Raw genomic sequence first — 6,618 nt, 5'->3', positions numbered from 1 at the left:
GCTGGTAATCATGCCTGGTCAAATCTTAATTGGGATCTATCAGCAACACAATAACGATGGCGAGATAAGCGCCCGATAAAGAAAGATAGCAAAGAGAAGTCAACTGGATCCGCTAGTCGCCATTGTGTCTTAACTGAAGGAGTTTAATTGTTTTCTGGATTAAGATACATTGTTGGGGGAGACTCTTAAAGGAATCCGGTTTTGTTCCACCTCCTGTATTGTGAATTTATGAACGGCCTGATAAGCATCCGGACACGTATAGTCCGATGTAATAGCAATGGCACGAATGTTGGCCCGAACCAATTAATATGTGTTATGGCCACGCAGTCACAGTAGTCTCCCTCTCTCTCTCTATCTATCTATCTATCTATTTCTCTTTGCAAGAAAGGCAGATTCAGCACAAAAGGCTTGTTTTGTTATTGGATCTGAATGGAATGGGTCGAAGAGACACCAAGAAAGATGAGTCTTGGAGGTCAGTGGGCTGACGTATCCATCAGGCAAAGCTTTTTGAAATTTCGATGAACCGGCCCAAGATGGAATGAGTTCACAATGGCTTCCGTCAAATAACGCAATCGCTATTTTCTTGTCCATTGGCTTCTTGTTTCAAAGAAATACTCGATATCGGTATGGTCTTTTGAGCTTCCATTCAGATTTTCAATTGCTCAAACTTTATGGCCTTTGCCAATTTCGAAAAGAGCATATCAGAATAATACCTCGTTTTTTTTTTTTTTTTTTTTTTTTTTTTTTTTTTTTTTTTTTAACAAGAAAAGAATAACACACAAACATACACATACACACACATATGTGTGTTGGAGCGAACGACAAAATCATACTTCTTTACAAAAATATTCATATCTGTTACATAATTTACATAAAATAAAGTGAAGAAGTTTACACCCCAAAATCAGCTTTATATTCTTCTAATTCTTATTACGAAAACTATATGCTATTACTTTGACAAATACACACCTGGACCTAATTCCCCAAATTTACTTAAATTATTAAAACAATGACAATTCATCTCTTAAACAAAATGAAAATAGAAAGTCAGAAAAGCAAGTAAATTCTTGGGGTGTTACTTTGCATAACAACAGCAACCATTATATCAATTGGAAAAGGGACGAAACGTGAAGAATTGAACATTTTCTTTTCCGTTGTTTGTTTAGTGAAATATTGACATGCGTACCAAAGATAAGTGTTAACATGTTCCACTGATTTTCAAGAAATGGGAAAATACAATAGAATCTTCTTTTCGGTGTTTCAAAGCAAAACTATTAACTTTCGACTCGTGGGTCAAAATCCGAAAAATAAAAATATTTCTAATAATAGCGAGATTGCATATGTATCCGAAAAGGATACTTAGGTTCGTATATCTTTCTTTTTAAAAGTTTTATTATACAATGAAGATGTGCGAACGCACGAAAAAAGAAAGGACATCATAGCACTCTTATTTATCTATCGTAAAAGCTAGACCTTTAGGCTAAATACTGCCAAATATACGAACTCGACCTTTACATACTGCCAACAAATACTGATTCGGCCTTTAAACTACTGCCAACAAATACGAACTCGACCTTTAAATACTGGCAACAAATACTGATACAGCCTTTAAATACTGCCCAAAAATACTAACTCGCCCTTTAAATACTGCCCAAAAATACTAACTCAGCCCTTAAATACTGCCCAAAAATACTAACTCAGCCTTTAAATACTGACAACGAATACTTGGCATTTAAACACTTTACAAAAATACTAAATCAGACTTTTAATACTGCCAAAAATACGAAATCAGCCTTTAATTACTGCTAAAATAATACTAATTCGGCCTTTCAATACTGCCAACAAAGGACATAACTCGCCCTTTAAGTACTGCTAAAAAATCCTAACTCGCCCTTTAAATTAGCAAAAAAAAAAAAAAAAAAAAAAAAAAAAAAAAAAAAAAAAAAAAAATCTCGAGAAGCCCTAATTACAGCTTTATCACACAACAAATCCTCCTACGCATTACCCGAAATCTAAAGCGGGGCTAAAAGCCCACGGTATTAAATAGACCGAAGAGCAAGAATGAAAATTATGCAAATCGCCCTGTGATCAAGCACCCGATAAAGCTCTGCCACGAGATATTCACATTTAATTACCGTGCTCCCTCGATCCTGCAGGATCGTTCGGGAGGTTCGGTTTGAACGCTATCGAATTAGAGAACACGAAGATTCCCCCTGCCAGAGCGGCACACCTGGCCAATTTGTCTGAAAAAAAAAAAAAAAAAAAAAAAAAAAAAAAAAAAAAAAATGTCTGCTAACGCAGAGCGTGTGAGAGGCTTCTTTGCCTGATCATGCACCGACTGGCGTTTATGCAAAAGCCCAGTAGTTCACTTGCTTATTTTGTCCGTGTTTGCAAATTCGTCCATTGTTCGTTGCGGACAACGCATGAGCACACCGAAAAAAAAAAAAAAAAAAAAAAAAAAAAAAACCTTTTTAAACGCTTCATCATCTGCTTAGCATTTAGAATATATTTGTGCATGTCTGTAAATAAATTCATCTATTGTTCGTTGCGGACAGCGCACGAAAAAACACATTTTTATAACAGTTTATTTCCTCCTTAGCATTTAGAAAAAAAACAAAAACAAAAAACACCTTTTTAACATTTCCTCTTCCTCTTGGCATTTATGAGTATAAAAGTATTTAATTAAAAAAATAAAGTATCTACCTTTACCACGTCCTACACTTTATTTAAATGAGTGAAAACTTAAATGGATTGTGGCTAACTCTTCGAGTTCTGTTAAATAAACGAAACTTCAGTTGAAAGCTAAACATTTGGAGTTCCCAGCGTAATTATAAAAAAAAAAAAAAAAAAAAAAAATTGCAGATACTTGGAATTTCCTTCGCTTTGAAAAAAGAAAATATAAAGCAGTCAAGAGTGATCAGTTCAATATAACTCTCGGGACTTGAAAAAAATATTAATAAATCCTCCTTAGTATTTAGAAAAACTAAATTAACTTGAAGAGTTCAAAGTTTTCTTTAGCGTTCAAAAAAAAAAAAAAAAAAAAAAAAAAAAACCTATTTATATACAGCATTGGGAGCTCTATTGCAAAATAAACCCTCCAGACCGAGTATGTCCAGCGTTCAAACTACTCTTTGGCGTTCATCATCATGCGGTCGTTGATGAAATATATATATATTGGCCCTTCCTTCGTGGCCAAGTGCTCGGGTGGGGATTAAAAAGTGCCGCTGAGTGTTACTGATGACCACCGCCTCGGGTCAATCCTCATTTATCCATCATCATTACTGATGTACTTTTCTTCTACTTCTCTTGCTCCCCCACGACTGACTCACTCTCTCTCTCTCTCTCCTCTCTCTCTCTCTCTCCTCTCTCTCTCTCTCTCTCTCTCTCTATGAACATATATGAAACTAGTTCTAAAAATTACTCAACCTTATACATCGAGTCATGTTTTTCGGATTAATTTACCAATTTTTATATTAATTATAATTTATCATATTCCTTAATAACTTTCTAACTACCCTTAAATATTAAATCATTTCGTTATAACTAACACATCAAAATATTTCAAATATGATTAAAAGTGCTAATAAAAATACTTGATAAAATTTATTTGAAAAATAATGATTTAAAACATCATTATTTCAACTTGTCTAAAATTCCACTATTTAGTATTTAAAACTTGACAATTTTTGGCCTCAATACTTGAAAAGCAAAATTCTCTCAACAAAACAAGATTCTCTCTAATGTCATTTTAAGAATAAAAACAATTCTGAGAAGATAAAGCCATGATGCGAATTTCGTATTCTAGCTTCAACCGAGACTTACAAAATCCTAGAATAATGTGACAGCCAATCTAATCATTACTATTCATAATCGTCACTTTCTTCGGGAGGAGAATACATCTTTGTTGATTCGCCATGCAAACTTTGTATAATTTGTCATCCATCATTCTGCAGCCATCACATGTCCGTCATCCTTTCAACGACACTCAAAAATGTGACTGACAGATGACATTCCTTATTGCATGTGAATAGAATCGAGGCAAGATACATTCGAAAGGCATCGAAAGACGAAAGAGAACTTCGTGTCTGTCATGCAGATCTGCAGTATGAAGACATTCAAGGATTTTGCTTTAGTAGGAATAGGGTATGCACGTATTTCATGACTTTGTTATACTTCTATTGTCATTCTTAAGATGTCCAGTGCACAAACATTTAAAGGTTTAAAGGCCGCTCATGAAGGGTAGAGGCAAGGGACAGTGACATTGCCCTAGAAAGTAGGACAATGCCCAAGAGACTGACCACATATATGATCAGAGCCCAAACCCCTCACCACCCAAGCTAGGACCAGACAGGGTCAGGCAATGGATGCTGATGACTCAGCAGATAGACTTATATGTTCCCCCAAATCCCCACCAAACCTTAGCTCACAAGGATGGTAAGGTTGCAGACACTAAAGGTACTAAATGAGCGGGACTCGAACCCCGTCTGGCAAACACCAGGCAGAGACGTTACCAATCAGGCCGGAACACATAAAGTGGGCCATGATAATCAAGAGCTTTATTGCTATATACAAATTTAAAGTTGATAATTCAGTGGAGTTTCATTCAAGATCAAATTTTCTGTAACCAGTGGATATCCTTTTTGTTCCATTATAATATTTATCTGCTTATTTAACTGCCGTCAAAACATTAAGAGTTACATTCATAAAAACCCACCCGTCCTTAAACATAATATTGTCGGGTTGATCATATTTTCAATTTACTACAATATTCTGCATTTTCTCTCAGCTTTTTGTGCTGTCCAAATTAGCTAAGGATGTCTGTCACTCAATGTGAATCTATGCTATCACCTCGCCATAAGGCGTTTTTGTTCTTATCTTTTCCGTATTAATTAGATACCTTAAGAGCAGACGGACGGGTTTTGGTGAATCAGGGTGGTTATAAATCACCTGGTGACTTCATTCTAGATGATTATCTACTATGCATCGGTGAAGATTTGACGGTGTCGCCATTGAAACTATCTATACAATTATTTAATAGAACATTTGTTGTCTTCTAAGGATTAAACCCGAAGATGCTTATGAAATAAAATCGTGGACATTAACTGGAGGATTTGACAACACCCGGATTTCTACCATGGGTGGAAGTATACAGTTAACAGAGCAATCTTTTTTAATATAAAAATTTTTAATGCTGTACAATTTTTTGTTTAAATTTATTATATAAAGTAATTATATTTACAATTAAATAAAAGATATCCATAACTAAAGGTAAAATGAGAATAAAAAAAACAATGACACATCCAAAGAGAATAATTTCATATGTGTAAGATTCCTTTTAACATAATACTACAAGGTTAGCATCCTTTTTTTTCTAGCCCTCAAGCCATGTTCCCGGGCACGGGTGAGAGAGAGAGAGAGAGAGAGAGAGAGAGAGAGAGAGAGAGAGAGAGAGAGAGATTCTTCTTCTTCTACCCACCAGGAGAAAGATGCTTCTTCTACCCAGAGAGAGAGAGAGAGAGAGAGAGAGAGAGAGAGAGAGAGAGAGAGAGAGAGAGATTCTTCTTCTTCTACCCACCAGGAGAAAGATGCTTCTTCTACCCAAGAGAGAGAGAGAGAGAGAGAGAGAGAGAGAGAGAGAGAGAGAGAGAGAGAGAGAGAGAGAGACATGCTTCTTCTTCTCTTACCCACCGCGGAGAGTCATTACACTAATTAACAAGCAATAGTTCAGATGGAAAGCAAGGCCGGATATCATTCTCGGCTGGTGATTACCTTTTCAATAGCTGCCTCCGGAGAGGTGGAAGAGGCACTCTCGTTCCACTTATATCGATGTTGATGACGGCCTGCCGCGGTGCTTCTTCTTATAATTACATCTCCTACCTAACAATGACGGCGCTCGGTGCGGTAATTTCAACTACCCGAGAGCTCATGCGAAAGTGATATTTCTTCGGGGGAGGACGTCCCGTCGTCATCAGTTTGCTTTGCAGTATGTGAAATGCTTTCGTCTCTCAATGCGAAAAGGGCTTCTAAGGGGGATTGATTCTCTTTCCCTCTCTATAAAAAGGGGCTTCCAAATGAGGTATCTCTCTTTCTAAAAAAGGCTTACAAAGGAGGTATATTTCTCTCTTTCTATAAAAAAGAGCTGCCAAAGGGGATTCTCTCTCTCTCTCTCTCTCTCTCTCTCTCTCTCTCTCTCTCTCTCTCTCTCTCTCTCTCTCTCTCTCTCTCTCTCTCTCTAAATAAGCTTTCAAAGGCGGTATCTCTTTCTCTCTAAAATGAGCTTCCAAAGGCGGTTTATCACTTTCTTTCTCTAAAAAGAGCTGCCAAAGTCTCTCTCTCTCTCTCTCTCTCTCTCTCTCTCTCTCTCTCTCTCTCTCTCTCTAAAAAGTGGGAATGACAGTACGTATGAGGGCTGGAAAACAGCGACGTGAATGGTATTCCATTACATTTCTAGCAGTACGGTGTCTACTGCACTAACCAAGAGAGATGTGTACACTAAGAATTCTATATTCCCTAATATAACTGAATAAAATAGTTATGTCTAATCTGATCATTCTAGATAAAAAAAAAAGCTTATGAATAAGTGAAAGTAAAGTCAAAGTTTTATTTTTCTTGAAATTA

The sequence above is a fragment of the Palaemon carinicauda genome, chromosome 19 (assembly GCF_036898095.1).
Source record: "Palaemon carinicauda isolate YSFRI2023 chromosome 19, ASM3689809v2, whole genome shotgun sequence".
NCBI lineage: Eukaryota > Metazoa > Arthropoda > Malacostraca > Decapoda > Palaemonidae > Palaemon > Palaemon carinicauda.
This window is presented reverse-complemented; position numbering follows the sequence as displayed.